The sequence below is a fragment of the Balaenoptera ricei genome, chromosome 17 (assembly GCF_028023285.1).
Source record: "Balaenoptera ricei isolate mBalRic1 chromosome 17, mBalRic1.hap2, whole genome shotgun sequence".
Classification (NCBI taxonomy): domain Eukaryota; kingdom Metazoa; phylum Chordata; class Mammalia; order Artiodactyla; family Balaenopteridae; genus Balaenoptera; species Balaenoptera ricei.
In genome coordinates this window covers 13,562,330-13,577,381 of record NC_082655.1, presented here as the reverse complement: position 1 = coordinate 13,577,381, position 15,052 = coordinate 13,562,330, and positions in this window count along the sequence as shown.

Genomic DNA, 15,052 nt, shown 5'->3' with positions numbered 1-15,052 from the left:
CCTGATGTTGGTGATTTATGTATTTTCATCTTGTATCTTTGTCAATACTGATAGAGGTTTATTAACTTTATTGAAGAAACCAGCTTTTTGTTTCACTGATTTTCCTCTATTGTCTTCTTGTTTTCCATTGTATTTATTTCTGCTCTTATCTTTGATATTTTATTTTTTCTTCTTGCTTTGTGTTTATATTGCTCTTATTTTTCTAGGGTTTTTTTTTTTTTTTTTGGTGAGAATCTAGATTATTGAGTTGAGACCTATTATCTTTTCTGATGTCTTAGGTGCTGTAAATTACCTACAAAACTACAATGTGTATTTGTCTGTTTCTCCTTTCAGCTCTATCATTTTTTGTTTTGTATATTTTGAGGGTTTGTTGTTTGGTGCATATGTATTTAGGATTGCTATTTTCTTGGTAGATTGAGCCTTTTATCATCATGTAATACTCCAATCATTCACATATGTGTGTGTGTGTGTGTGTGTATATATATATGTAAGAGTAAACGACCATATATATGTAAGAGTAAAATCAAAAGAGAATGGCTTACATATACTATTACTATATATAGTACTATTACTTATATAATTCTGTTTCGATTTTACTCTGCTAAAACACTGTTTTCATTTAAGATACTATTATCATTAATGTTTCAGTTGATGTGTGTCTATACAACAGGATTTAAAAAAGTGCTTTTGGTTGCAAGAGTCACACACTCAATGGAAGGTAACTTAAGCAACAAAGTCAGAGTTAATAAGTTTACATAACAAGAAGTTAAAGAGTGGCCATTCTAGTTTTGGGCATAGCTGAATTCAAGGGGGAGAAAAATGATTCTCTCTTGCTTTTTCTCCCCTGTCCCACCTCTGTTTTCTGTTTTAACTTTATTCTCACTCATACTTTTTCCACACAGTGTCTAAGATTACCACCCACAGTCCTTCACATGATGTTAGTTGTTTCAGATAATCTAGATAGTCTTTTTTTTCCCCAGTGGTTTCAGGAAAACATCCTAGGGTGGCTTTGATTTGTCTGGGGCCTGTGTCATGTCATCATGCCTAAATCAATCACTGTGACCAGGGAAATGAGATATTCTGGTTGAGCAGTTTGGATCATGGTCCTGACTCTGCGAGCCATATAATTGACCGACTCAAAAAGAGCAGGGTGGTGGTGGTGGAAAATATTGTGGTAGGTGAAGAGTAACCAAAATCTTTTACAGCATCCTGAAGTCAGAAGATACTGTCACCCAAAATATATCTCCCCCACTGTATACTTCAAGTAGAAATGATTTGAGAATGTGATGAGGCAACAACAGTGCAAAGCCAAGTTGTTTCACAGCCCTGGACATGTGACTAACCTGAAAATGTTTACCAGAAAAGTGAACCCCTTTTATATAGGCATTTTAACAGCCATATTTATTCTCTTGCTCATTGTTAAGCAAAAATTAATGGATGCAAACATCCTCGCCCCATGTGTTGAAAGATAAGTTTAAAGATAGGGAGTAAGAGGAAGATAGGATTTTAATGACGGGTGGATTAACATACTGAAAGGACTGGAGAGGGCATCCCATATGTCAGGAATGAAATAGATACAGATGTGAATAGGCAGGAAGCCTGTAGGAGGAAGGAGTAAAATAAGGATGGAATTGTTGAGAGGAAAAATAGGAAAAGGTTGGAAAAAATTCAGAAAGGGAACAGAGTACCAATTAGTATGTGTATAAGAAGCAATGAAGGACCACACAAGTACAAATGTAAAAAACTTGTGGCAAGGAGACCACTTTGCACCTTGGCAGCCTGACCTCGCTTTTTTTTATTGCTGCCCTCCATCCTCCCCTTCTTTATTCTCCATATTCAGCCCCAGTCTCATCCCTCCTCTCTTCAGTCTCAGTGTTCACAGTAGGCACAAACCTCCACTGTAGCACATACGCCACTGTGTTGTAATTACCTGTTTTTGTGGCTCTCTCCACCTTGTTACTATTGAATTACTCAAGGTCAGTGACTCTACCTTATTTATCTTTGTGAATGTGGTGTAAAAAAGCCTTTGGAGCTGATCAGCACATTATGATAGGAGGGTTTCAATCTCATTAATTGTAATAGTAGAGGTGGTCATTTCTCCTGGTCAACTATTCCTTTTGATTAACAAATGTCTCAGTTTCAGAGGGAACTAAGCTTTCCCTTTGAAGAATAGTTTCTTTTAATTGGCTGATGTACAAAAATATGATCATGAAATCCTAGTCCAACATGTAGACCTCTAAATTAAGTGAGCATCAGAAATATGTGAGCATCAGGGACCTCCACAATCTACGTATCTCTTTGATTTGCTTTTTGGAAGAGGTTCTGTTGTTGGATATCATGCCTGTGGTGCAAGCAGTCAGGATGAGAACTGCTGGCCTCGTTGGAACGGCATTCTCCCCCAGAATTCATAACTGACAGGCTCAACAGCTATACTACACCGCTGCCTGCATCTTTCAATATTTTAATGACTGTTTCCAGGGTTCCCTGGCCTGTGAATTGTCCCTCTCCTGTTACTCATCTCTCATGAGCAGTACGGACATTGTTTGAGTCCAGGCATTCCGGATCAGAAAGTGTCCCCAATCCCATACTCCCTAGGCTGGTCTGCTGGGAGTTGGAAATCTTCTGCTATCTCATTCCACAAAGGAAGTGATATTCTCCCAGGAGCACTAGTCCTGGCCGCCCTGGCTGCTGATAACAAGACTCCCTGTCATCCACGGGCCGAGGGCCCCTCCTGCCTCCTTTCTTAGTTTTTAGTAACAGCAGCAGCTGCCTCAAGTCATACAATTTCTCCTTGTTGTTCCTGATCTCTTTCTTTCTTCCTTCAAAAAAAAATTTTTTTAAATGGAATCTTTACCTTCCTCAAACTGCTTTCCCAATGTGAGGCCAAGAGATTAAATCGCCTCGGGGTAACTCGGACCCACCAGCTGTTGCTGCTGGCTTGCCGTGATTGTCAGTGAGTTCATTGAAAACGTATGTGTGATCTTTCAACACATCCACAAGTGAGGGGGGAAAAAACTTGCTGCTGGAAAAAAGTTTCCTGATGTGTCACTAAGTGCATACACATGATGAAACGGGATCTCAGGACAGTCATTTCAAATGACTCCCTGGCCCCTCTGCTTTCCCTTCTTTTGATTTTAGCAGCCAGATTCCAAAGCTTTGCCACACAGAGAGTTGGGTCTTTTAGCTGTGCAAGCATGGGGTTCTGGAGGAAGGCAGGAAGTGTGAGCAAGGCCTGGCCACCCACTCAAGGCTCATGTCAGTGCTTTCAGCAGTTCAGTTACTGAGTTCCAAGCAACTCTGTGTCTAAGAGTAATCTCAGCCTGTTCAGGCATTCTTTTAGCAAACAGACACTGGGTTAGGTCCTGCAGATGGAGTGGCTTCTCTCAAGGAGCTTACAGTCTAGTGGGGGAATGGGATATTGCCCAGGTAAATATGACTGTGAAATGTAGAAGTGCTGGCTGCTATGGGGAATAAAACAGGATGACTTACCTCATCTGGGATGGAGGAGAGCCAGAAGTGCTCTTTGAGGAGAGGCTGACTCTGCAGTTAAATTGAGGGCATTCCTTCATTCACTCAACATTATTGAGTTTTTACAAAGCCAGTCCCTATACTATGTGTTATGAATACAAACATTAATGAGACATGGCACCTACCCTCCCAGCCTCTCCATGGTGCAGAGATACATAAATATTCAGTTAAAATATATTTCACGGTCCTATGGTAGAGATAAGCCAGGGGCTATGAACACACATAAGAAGAGGCAATTTCTTCAATCTTCCCAGACCTCCCAAAGTTATATTAACTGCTCTTCTTATGTGTGTTCATAACTCCTGGTTTATCTTTACCATAGAACTGAAACAACAGTAATAACAGCTAACAGTTATTGAGGCCTTGCATGTGTCAGACAGTGTTCCATTTGCTTTCTGTGTATTATCTCATTTAATCATGGCAATACCTCTAGGATGTAGCTACTATTGTTAGCCACATTGAACAAGTGATGAAATTGTGACTTTGAGAGATTAAATAATCTGCCCAGGTCACGCTAGAGGTAAAGAGAGGATGGAGCCAGGATTCCAATCCAGCTTCTAACTGTTCTGTTCAATTGTCTTCCTGGAATTCGCCAGAAAAGAAGGGAGAAAAAGCGTTCTAGATACTATGATCAGACCAACAGCAAAGGTACAGAGCAATGAGAGGGCATGGCCACTCCAGGAGCTATAAGAGTTTGGTGTTTCTGAAACCCATGGTGCATCTGGGGAATGTGGGAGGGTATGAGGCTGAGGAGTCGGTGCATGATAGATTTTGATAAACCTCTTTTTCTGGGATTTTATTCATGATCATGGCTGCTATTCAAAAAAAATGTCAGGAGAAAAGAAAATGAAGAAAAGAAATTCCAAGCATTAAAACAAATCAAGAGAAAGAGTGAAAAAAAAAACAAAACTGCATGGACCAGAGAAAAGGGACTAACATAGTTTAAGTGGAGTGTAGCATAATATGGGGGATAAACCCACACAAAAATGGGAGCTCCATAAGTATTAAATAATAATAATACAAAATTGTTTTGTATTATTTTGAAAACAAAATTATTGAATAATTTTGTATTATTATTATTACTATTGTTATTATTTTGGTCTGTTTTATTCACTGATGGCTAGAAAGGTGGAGCGGTGCTGAATTATAGTAAGTACTCAAATATTTGTTGACTGACTGGGTGAATGAATGAATGAGGCTGATAGGATGAGCTAGACCCACATCACTGAGGCATTTATGTACTGTCTTAGTAAAGATTTTAAATTTCTGTTTTCCTTTGAAGAAAGATTTTGATCAGTGATTTTTGAATGGGAATAATGATATATGTGAACCTAAGAAGAATGTCTTTGGTTATCATGGGCACTATGGATTATGGCCAATTTTGGCAAGACTCCAGAAATGGACCACTTAAGGGACCTTTGCAGAAGTAGCACAGAGTGCGATGAAAGCCATGCATTCCTCTTGAGACGTGTGTGAGGAGGCCATCTATATGGAGATGTCCAGTAACAGAAGGAAGGAGAAGAGAGAACAGACTTTTGGGGAATGCTTCCATAGGTGGTCAGGAGACCTGGATCCAGGGAAGAAAACGGTCAGAAATGCTTCAGAAAGTGCTCAGAATAAAATGACCAAAGGGGCAATGATATTTCAAGCAGCTGGGAGTCACCAGGGCTAAATGCTTCAGAAAGGAAAGAGAAGTAATGTGAAGACTGAGGAAGATTCCTAGAACTTGTCACTAAGACGGCCATTAGTGACCTTGGAGAGAGCTATTCATCTGAGGGGCTAAAATTAATTCCTGTGAGTCCAGGAGTGAATGGGAGAGGGTTTGAGAAGGTGTTAGATATGTTTGGGATGTTTAAAAAGAAGAGGGTAAAAAGAGTGAGAGAACAAAAGTAACAAAGCATTGGGTTGGCCAAAACGTTTGTTCGTTTTCTTCCATAAGATGGCTTTAGTAGCACTTAGTTGTCTTTAACTTCATTCAAAACAGTTTTGTTAGATTGTATTGTGACAGCTGTCATATCAGAGTGCATTTTTTAAGAGAAGTATCAAAATTGGTGAATTTTTGTGTAGCCATTTTAATACTGAATATGGAAGAAAAAACCCAACATTTTCAGCATATTGTGCTTTATTATTTCAAGAGAGGTGAAAATGCAACTGAAATGCAAAAAAAGATTTGTGCAGTGTACGGAGAAGGTGCTATGACTGATCAAACGTGTCAAAAGTGGTTTGCGAAGTTTCATGTTGGAGATTTCTCGCTGGACAATGCTACACGGTCGGGTAGACCAGCTGAAGTTGATAGCAATCAAATCAAGACATTAATTGAGAACAATCAACATTATACCACGCGGGGGATAGCTGACATACTCAAAATATCCAAATCAAGCGTTGGAAATCATTTGCACCAGCTTGGTTATGTTAATCACTTTGATGTTTGGGTTCCACGTAAGTTAAGTGAAAAAAACTTTCTTGACCATATTTCTGCATGAGATTCTCTACTTAAACGTAAGGAAAACGTTCCGTTTTTAAAACAAATTCTGACGGGCGATTAAAAAGTGGATACTATACAATAATGTGAAACAGAAGAGATCGTGGGGCAAGTGAAATGAACCACCACCAACCACACCAAAGGCCAGTCTTTGTCCAAAGAAGGTGATGGTGTGTATATGGTGGGAGTGGAAGGGAGTCCTCTATTATGAGCTCTTTCTGGAAAACCAAACGATTAATACCAACAAGTACTGCTCCCAATTAGACCAACTGAAAGCAGCACTCAATGAAAAGCAACCGGAATTAGTCAACAGAAAATGCATAATCTTCCATCAGGATAATGCAAGGCCACATATTTCTTTGATGACCAGGCAAAAACTGTTACAGCTTGGCTGGGAAGTTCTGATTCATCCGCTGTATTCACCAGACATTGCACCTTCAGATTTCCATTTATTTCGGTCTTTACAAAATTCTCTTAATGGAAACAATTTCAATTCCCTGGAAGACTGTAAAAGGCATCTGGAACAGTTCTTTGCTCAAAGAGATAAAAAGTTTTGGGAAGATGGAATTACGAAGTTGCCTGAAAAATGGCAGAAGGTAGTGGAACAAAGTGGTGAATATGTTGTTCAATAAAGTTCTTGGTGAAAATGAAAAATGTGTCCCTTATTTTTACTTAAAAACTGAAGGAACTTTTTGGCCAACCCAATAAATATTAATGCGTAAGTTTATTTTTGTGTTTATTTTATTTTTTTGTTTGGTGTTACGGAGTGTTCTAATTTCATTCTTTTACATGTAGCTGTCCAGTTTTCCCAGCACCACTTATTGAAGAGGCTGTCTTTTCTCCACTGTATAGTCTTGCCTCCTTTATCAAAGATAAGGTGACCATATGTGCGTGGGTTTATCTCTGGGCTTTCTATCCTGTCCCATTGATCTATAGTTCTGTTTTGTGAAGGATACTGGTTTGATTACTGTAGCTTTGTAGTATAGTCTGAAGTCAGGGAGCCTGATTCCTCCAACTCCGTTTTTCTTTCTCAAGATTGCTTTGGCTATTCGGGGTCTTTTGTATTTCCATACAAGTTGTGAAATTTTTTGTTCTAGATCTGTGAAAAATGCCATTGGTAGTTTGATAGGGATTGCATTGAATCTGTAGATTGCTTTGGGTAGTATAGTCATTTTCACAATGTTGATTCTTCTAATCCAAGAACATGGTATATCTCTCCATCTATTTGTATCATCTTTAATTTCTTTCATCAGTGTCTTATAATTTTCTGCATACAGTTATTTTGTCTCCTTAGGTAGGTTTATTCCTAGATATTTTCTTCTTTTTGTTGCAATGGTAAATGGAAGTGTTTTCTTAATTTCACTTTCAGATTTTTCATCATTAGTGTATAGGAATGCAAGAGATTCCTGTGCATTACTTTTGTATCCTGCTACTTTACCAAATTCATTGATTAGCTCTAGTAGTTTTCTGGTAGCATCTTTAGGATTCTCTATGTATAGTATCATGTCATCTGCAAACAGTGACAGCTTTACTTCTTCTTTTCCAATTTGGATTCCTTTTATTTCGTTTTTCTTCTCTGTTGTGGCTAAAACTTCCAAAACTATGTTGAATAGTAGTGGTGAGAGTGGGCAACCTTGTCTTGTTCCTGATCTTAGTGGAAATGGTTTCAGTTTTTCACCATTGAGGATGAAGTTGGCTGTGGGTTTGTCATATATGGCCTTTATTATGTTGAGGAAAGTTCCCTCTATGCCTGCTTTCTGGAGAGTTTTTATCATAAATGGGTGTTGAATTTTGTCGAAAGCTTTCTCTGCATCTATTGAGATGATCATATGGTTTTTCTTCAATTTGTTAATATGGTTTATCACATTGATTGATTTGCATATATTGAAGAATCCTTGCATTCCTGGGATAAACCCCATTTGATCATGGTGTATGATCCTTTTAATGTGCTGTTGGATTCTGTTTGCTAGTATTTTGTTGAGGATTTTTGCATCTGTGTTCATCAGTGATGTGGGCCTGTAGTTTTCTTTCTTTGTGACATCTTTGTCTGGTTTTGGTATCAGAGTGATGGTGGTCTTGTAGAATGAGTTTGGGAGTGTTCCTCCCTCTGATATATTTTGGAAGAGTTTGAGAAGGATAGGTATTAGCTCTTCTCTAAATGTTTGATAGAATTCGCCTGTGAAGCCATCTGGTCTTGGGCTTTTGTTTGTTGGAATATTTTTAATCACAGTTTCAATTCCAGTGCTTGTGATTGGTCTGTTCATATTTTCTATTTCTTCCTGGTTCAGTCTTGGAAGGTTGTGCGTTTCTAAGAATTTGTCCATTTCTTCCAGGTTGTCCATTTTATTGGCATATAGTTGCTTGTAGAGACCTAAGTGTAAGGCCAGACACTATAAAACTCTTAGAGGAAAACATAGGCAGAACACTCTATGACATAAATCACAGCAAGATCCTTCTTGACCCACCTCCTAGAGAAACGGTAATAAAAACAAAAATAAACAAATGGGACCTAATGAAACTTAAAAACTTTTGCACAGCAAAGGAAACCATAAACAAGACGAAAAGACAGCCCTCAGAATGGGAAAAAGTATTTGCAAATGAAGCAACTGACAAAGGATTAATCTCCAAAATTTACAAGCAGCTCATGCAGCTCAATATCAAAAAAACAAACAACCCAATCCAAAAATGGGCAAAAGACCTAAATAGACATTTCTCCAAAGAATATATACAGATTGCCAACAAACACATGAAAGAATGCTCAACATCATTAATCATTAGAGAAATGCAAATCAAAACTACAATGAGGTATCACCTCACACCGGTCAGAATGGCCATCATCAAAAAATATACAAACAATAAATGCTGGAGAGGGTGTGGAGAAAAGGGAACCCTCTTGCCTTGTTGGTGGGAATGTAAATTGATACAACCGCTATGGATAACAGTATGGAGGTTCCTTAAAAAACTAAAAATAGAACTACCATACGACCCAGTAATCCCACTACTGGGCATATACCCTGAGAAAACCATAATTCAAAGAGTCATGTACCACAATGTTCATTGCAGCTCTATTTACAATAACCAGGACATGGAAGCAACCTAAGTGTCCATTGACAAATGAATGGATAAAGAAGATGTGGCACATATATACAATGGAATATTACTCAGCCATAAAAAGAAATGAAATTGAGTTATTTGTAGTGAGGTGGATGGACCTAGAGTCTGTCATACAGAGTGAAGTAGTCAGAAAGAGAAAAACAAATACCATATGCTAACACATATATACGGAATCTAAAAAAAAAAAAAATGGTCATGAAGAACCTAGGGGCAAGACGGGAATAAAGACACAGACCTACTAGAGAATAGACTTGAGAATACGGGGAGGGAGAAAGGGTAAGCTGGGACAAAGTGAGAGGGTGGCATGGACATATATACACTACCAAACGTAAAATAGATAGCTAGTGGGAAGCACCCGCGTAGCACAGGGAGATCAGCTCGGTGCTTTGTGACCACCTAGAGGGATGGGATAGGGTGTGTGAGAGAGAGGGAGACGCAAGAGGGAAGAGATATGGGGACATATGTATATGTATAACTGATTCACTTTGTTATAAAGCAGAAACTAATACACCATTGTAAAGTAATTATACTCCAATAAAGATGTTTAAAAAGAATTAATGCGCGTTTGTTTTTTGAATGCAAACTTTCAAAAAAATTGAATAGTAAAGGATTAGCCTAAGGGGAGAAAGGAAGAAGTGTGAAAATGGACATCAAATGAAAAGGATGAGACTGGAAAGGAATGCAGATGAAGGAACTAGACTTGCAAAGAAATAAGCTTTTCTTTCTTAGACATTAGTGGATTGAGTTTGGGAGAAAGTTTGAGGAAGGGAGAAAGGTAATAAAGATCTGGGTGTTCTTGTAAGATCATTTTGAATGAATGAATGAATGAAGGAAGGAATGAACAAGTGAGTCTCAGGCTTCCCTTAGTGAGAGTAGCCTCCTTGGAAACTGTTAATGTAGCTTGTGGTAGAGAGTGAGTGAATATTTATTAACTGAGTGAATTAGGACATGTATGATGAAAATAATTCATGCTGAGAGGGCATGATTGGCATAACAGCTTCGTATGTGGAAAGAGGGAACCTCACTGTGGAAAGTGGGAACTAGGTGTGACTAACAGAGGTACTGCTCAGCATTCTGATTCCAGCTGAGGCTGGATATGAATTTATGGTGTTGCTAAGTGTTTTTCTCCTATCAGTACTCGAGGGCCTGGAACTAGAGGGTGGAAATTGGAAAGGCAGATGACAATGGAAGGCCAAGAAGAGAGAGGAGGGGGCTCACACGATTGCAGTTGAAACAGTTCCCCCATGGTCTCCAGCTAGCAGAGGACTCAAAAAAGATAGATCTGGGGAAGTGGGAGGGATTTAGGGATGTACAATTGGAAATAAGGCTGAAGAGAAATTTTAGTGGAAGTGAAGAAGTGGAATGTGGAGGAATAAAAGTTTGCTTGCCTTTTTTTAAGGTAACATTTATCAATTGCTTATATTGCAGGATTTCTTGTACTTAATACTCCCATAAAGAGATAAATGTCCTGATCATTCCTAATATTGCAGAAGTGGAAACTGAGGTGTATCGAAGTTATTTGTTCAATGTCATACAGCTTATAAATTTCAGAATGGAACTAGCACCCTCAGCCATACAGTTCCTGAATCTGAATTCTTTGCCTCAACATTATAAAAGCACCTCAGGTTGTATAAATGCATGACTTTCAGAATGAGATATTACAATTGGATTAGCGTTTGGTGATCGTGGTATCTCAGGAACTAGTCTTATGTGTTCGGTGATTGAAGGGCAGTGAAGGTGAAAGTTAAAGACTTTATTTCTAGGTACTGGGTCAACAATAGGAACATTAAAATTTCCCTGGTCAACTGCGGTGATTGAAGGGCAGTGAAGGTGAAAGTTAAAGACTTTATTTCTAGGTACTGGGTCAACAATAGGAACATTAAAATTTCCCTGGTCAACTGCGGTGATTGAAGGGCAGTGAAGGTGAAAGTTAAAGACTTTATTTCTAGGTACTGGGTCAACAATAGGAACATTAAAATTTCCCTGGTCAACTGCCAGAAAAACCTGGGCATGTGGAGTTCTTTTAGACAGGTTCCTTTCCCCTTGTAATCATGTGTGTGCACACACAGGTTGATTGAAATTCTCAGAAGATGAATTAGCATCTGTGTTTGGGAAAGTTGCACAAGATGCTGTGAAGTTCATTTTCCTTGCCTTCTGGGTCCTCAGTGGGTTCCCCAGAGAGGATCAGTTGTATTTCAATAGCACAAAAAGATTCATTTATACTCATGGCTGAACATGTTTTTGGAAAAATAAGGACTAATATAATTCTGTCTGATTTTTAAGTCAACTGCTAATTGGCAGTTAACCTGGAGTTTAATGGACCTTGTTCTTCCTTATCATTAGCTCAACCACACTCTGATAGATTTGTCTTCTTACTGAAAGTGACATATCCTGGTCAGACACGTATTACCAAAAGATACCCAGGTTTTGCAGAGAGCTGTGAAGACACTTGGAGCCTAGGAATTGGAAAAAAAAAATCCTCTGCATAATCTACCCAAGTTAAATAGGTTTTAAAAAGAAATGAGATGGGTAACACCTCAGTAATCACGTCTTCATTTTACAATTGAAGAAACCAAGGCTCAGAGAGGCAGAAGTTTTCCTTCCCAAGTTTACGAAACTTAAAAATAATTTTTTTTAGCTAATCCATTGATGACCATGACAGAGATTATCTATAGCTGAGCTCATAATCCATTCTCCCTTTTCATTTAGCAACAGGCCCAAATATTTACCCGGGCATATTGCTGCCTGGCCAAATTTCCCACCTTTCCTTACAACAAGGTGTGGTCATGTGACTAAATTTTTGACCAATGTTATGTCAGCAATAGTGTCATTGGGATCTTCCAGGAGTTTTCTTTAAAAGAGAGGAGGGGTGTCCTTAACTCTTTATTTCCCTTTAGTTCCTGGAATATGCAATAGCTAATTTCAGAAAGAAATTTGTATCATGTGGGTATTTTGGGAAATGAAAGACCAAATACCGCAGGGTCCTCGTTGCTGACAATGGGGAGCCCATGTATCAACTGTGAAATGCCTACCTCAAGACTTCTTAAATTTGAGAATGCAATTAACTTTTTCTTTACTTAAGCAATAATTTTCTAGGTCTCTTTTACTCACAGCAGAACTTAATCCTAATGAACTCAAATATGTATGATTTTCTATCTTGGAAACGCCATTCCAGTGCCACTTGGACCTCTGGTGTTTGAGTCAATCCAGAGGTACTTAGTGTTCCCACCTACCTTTCTTTTGGCATCAGTAATCTTGGGGCCCTGCAGCACTGGCAGGTTGACATATTCTTTGCTCCTAAATCATTCATTGTGATGTTTGGGCCTCTCCCACTTCTGAGGAGTTAAAGAAAACCAGGGTTCTTTGTGGCCAGGTAGATATTGAAAACCAAGATTCCCGTGATTTGAGGCCTCCCATTCTGTTCCAGGGATGTTAACAATCAAGATTCCCTTGGGTCTCTGGGCTTTTCTGACTCATCCTAGCTTCAGTGGTGCCTCTGGAAACGCTAAGACTTGTTGGTGACCAAATTCAATTTAATCTTGACCAAAGGAGGCATTTTCCAGGAATGACACATCTTCACATATGGCTCTAGACCGGACCCCTTGCAAGAATGAGTGTGAGAAGGAATTTTGCAATGTTCTAGATTCTTTATCTGGACATATCCCAATAACCATAAGTTATGTGGCAGAAGGGACTATGGCAGTGTTGTTCCATCAGTGCTTGGCACTGGGTACACCCTTTGATGAATGAGTTAAAAAGAGAGAGTAGGAAAAGAAAGAAAAAAGGAGTGATAAAGAAAGGGAGAGTATATATAAAAAAAATGAAGAGAGAATTTTATGCATAAATGTTAAAATGACATGTAAAGTGTGTGTGTGTGTGTGTGTGTTTAGTTTAGTTTTAGGTAAAACTCTTCCACACATGTCCTCAGAGCAGTTAGCTTTAACCTCTCCAACCTTTGTTTTCCCATTTGCTGCCCCCACGTGGCGGAGATTTCTGCAGCTTCCTTGACCTCTGCTGTAGGGAATCTTCTTGAGGAAATGGTTTTCCTGAGGAGCCTTGGGAGATTTGTGAGTTTCTATGAACACTTGGCGAGCCCAAAGTAGCTGGCCCGTGACATGGAGATTCCTCTCTTTTAGACTGTCATTGCAAAGATCTTTGTTGAAGAAAGACAGGCTCCATCTAGGTCCCTGGGCTCCTGTGAAGTACTGGAGGTGATGAGCTCATGGAACTGAAGGAGGTGATGGGAGGTCACCAGCTGTCTCATGAGCAGGAAGGAACAAGGTTAATGGTAGGTTTATGTGTCTCCAACTTAACTGTAACCTATAGGCGTAAAGCTACTTCTTTGAGTCTTCCAGCAGCTATCCAGTGGTAACACTATGTACAAGATAAACCAATGAGGTTACACTTTAAAAATCATTTTATTGAGATATAATTCCCATTTAAAAGTGTATAATTCAGTGTATTTTTGTATATCACAACCAAATCATTCGAAGAACTGCTGATCACTATTAAAGATCTCATCCAGTTGAACCCTGATTCAGAGGGCATTGACACTGCTCAAAACTTGTTTGAACATTCCTGAGAACTGCCTTCGGGGCTTATAGCACATTCTTTTGAGTCTTCCCTAAGGTGGTGAATCTTTATCCTTTGAGGGTGGAGTCGAAATGACACAACTGTCATTTACATCCAATTCTGTTGAATAAAGACTCTGATCAAGCTGTATAATAATGTTTGGGGTCAAAAACCAAAGGGTGGATTTAAAGTCTTTATTTACTTTCTTGTTTGGCTTGGAAGCAAGTCCTAAATGGAGTGAAGAAATTATTTGACTTTAATCTCTCTTGCTAGCGTTGTTCGATTAATTGGCCAATTTTCCTTTAAAAGAGATAAATTAATTTCTTTCCCTTATAGTCGCACTTGTGTGTGAAAATGGTATCTACACAAGAAAGAGGGGTGAACAGACACTGGACCAGGAAATAGAATATCAGAGGAAAAATTCAGGTCCCATCACTTACACACAAGTATGCTACTTAACTTCACCAGGTTTCCATTTCTGCCCTGTAATTGAGGCTAGTGCTATCTACCTTGTATATTATGTGAAATTGTATATGTGAGTCTGCTTTGTGTACACTAAGTTGAAAACTGCTGTACACATGAAAGGGAGAGTATGTAGTCTAAAAATGCTCAGTGTTACCACTTCAAGAAAAAATATCTTCCAGAGTTGGAAGTCATGAGTATTAAGGATTGGGTGGAGATTTTGCTGGGAGGCATCAGCTTATAATAGGGCCAGGTCTGGGAGAGAGTAAATCTGAGTCTCTTTTTGTGGCTCAATAATCTTGATCAATTTGTCCTTGAGGAACCTTTAAAGTTCACTTAAGATAGATGTTTTTGTGTTTCTTCCTACTCTCCACCTAGTCAACTGCCATTCAGCCTTCATATTTCAGTTTAAATATCACTTCCTCATGTATTTCTTCCTGATCTCCTCTTCCTACAACCAGGCAATGTTCCCCTGACACATGGTTCCATAACATGCGTGCTTCTATTCTATGCAAATCTTTTCCTACTTACAATTATTTATCAATATTTGTTAATGTCTCTGTTCAAGTCACCTCTATATTCCCAGCACCTAGCACAGTACCTGGCATGAGTCAGGTACACAGCAACTATTGACTGAGTGTGTTTACAACCAGATTCTTCTTTCCTTAATATCCTTAAGCTTGACAGGATATTTCACACGGGAGCTCATGCTGTATTTTTCTAAAATTATCATGGGGTAGTAAATTTGTAGAGGAGATATTTATTTAATGCTCATATTCTGCTGAGGGGCAAAACTGAGGCTTTAAAAAGGAAGTGGTTTATTGAATGTCAGCAAACTAACTAGGGATAGAAGCTGGACCAAAGCTCACCCTCACTGTTATCAGTTACACTTTG